At 38.9% G+C, this 1,555-nt stretch overlaps 1 non-coding gene across 1 annotated transcript; it reads right to left on the minus strand.

The window, feature by feature from the left end:
• Positions 1 to 380: 380 nt before the first annotated feature.
• On the minus strand, positions 381 to 461 carry Trnap-agg42 (transfer RNA proline (anticodon AGG) 42). The gene has a single exon. It is a non-coding gene; the product is annotated as a tRNA-Pro (tRNA).
• Positions 462 to 1,555: the final 1,094 nt, after the last annotated feature.

A 1,555-nucleotide genomic window follows, 5' to 3' on the forward strand; every position in this document is an offset into this window, starting at 1 on the left:
GTTCAGAGTTATACACCATGCTAAGCTGAGGGCTTCTCACCTGCAACGTGTTTTCTTCTGACTCAAAGTTAGCTCTGTCGCTTTTACTGCTAGTGTGTTATGGCAAGTGTATGTTTTCATAAAACGTGTCAGGGTGTCAAGTGCCAATCTCAATGTCAGGGCCCAAGCGAATGGTACACTTTTCCTTGGGCCTTTGTATTAACTTCTGTGTCCTATATGAACTGTTTATAGAGAAGTAAAAATACATTTCTAAGAATATGATCATAATATATCATATGAGCAGATTTTAGTTTAAAGATTATAGACACTCTTACCCATTATCCTTTTCCTCTTTAGAATTTAACAGCATACTGAACGTTGCTTTTCTTTTTTTTTTTTTTTTCCAGGGCTGGGGATCGAACCCAGGACCTTGTGCTTCCTAGGCAAGTGCTCTACCACTGAGCCAAATCCCCAACCCCAGAACATTGCTTTTCTTAAGTAGTCACTGTGTGCTAGGACTGACTGTCAAATGCTGATATGAAAATAAGACAGGAAAAGTAAGGTATCAGAAAAAGGAATCTAAAGAATAGCCATAGACTAGATCACAGGGAGTCCTGATAGGGAGTGTGCTAAGGCAATGGCATTTTTCTTGTCTTGGGCTTTACCTCTCTGGGAAGTTCCTATGAAAAGTGAAAGCTAGAACACACTTTGTCAAGCTTCATGCAGTTTGGCAAGGCCTTGCCTACGTGTCTGACTATGATAGTATGTTCTTTAGTGCCATAAAGTCCTTTCCCTTGATTTCACTACATTAAAGCAGGAACAGTGAGTTTGCATATTTTACCCTGAAATCTCAGTCAATAAATGCTCATAGGCAGAGCAACCTTCCCCATGGTGTGCAGCATCCACTTCTTCATTTGCAAAACAGGACTTGTCCTTTCCTGAAGGACGGTCATCTTATAACACCGCACATACTAAATGTGCGTAAATATTTTCTATTAGAATGATTACTTAATGGTACAAATGTTTTCTTTTCTTTTTTATCCTTTTTAGCACAGCAGGGGCTATTTGGAAAAATGATATATACAGTTATTTGGCATAGAGTCATATGGGGTTATTTTCTGTGAAAAGATAATCAGCTGGTGTGATAGAGGTAATTTGAGAAATATTCTTGGTCTTATTCCAAGGCATTCTTCAATGTTCCATTTTATTTGATCACCAAACATCCAATTATGCTACATTAGCTAATGAAGTGAGGAACGCTACTGATGGACTTGACATTTTGTGGCCAGTTGAAAAAAATTAACCGTGCTAACTATAAACATCCAGGAAACTGGTGACCTTTCCTCCATTAGTATCATGATGGCATATAGAAAATGGTAAAGAGAGATGATTTATGTCTTGCAAATGAGTTGAGGATTCATTCATGGCTAGTAGCAGAGCGCTGGATATCTAGGAAGGCATTCCTCTCAGTCCCTGTGTAAGGAAAGCATGAAAAGATTCAAAGCACGCTATCTCAGAAATGCAGGTGTTAATGTGTTTATCACGATGCTGCAGCCAGATGCTGTGGAAATTTGCT

The sequence above is a fragment of the Rattus norvegicus genome, chromosome 18, assembly GCF_036323735.1.
Source record: "Rattus norvegicus strain BN/NHsdMcwi chromosome 18, GRCr8, whole genome shotgun sequence".
NCBI classification, from domain to species: domain Eukaryota; kingdom Metazoa; phylum Chordata; class Mammalia; order Rodentia; family Muridae; genus Rattus; species Rattus norvegicus.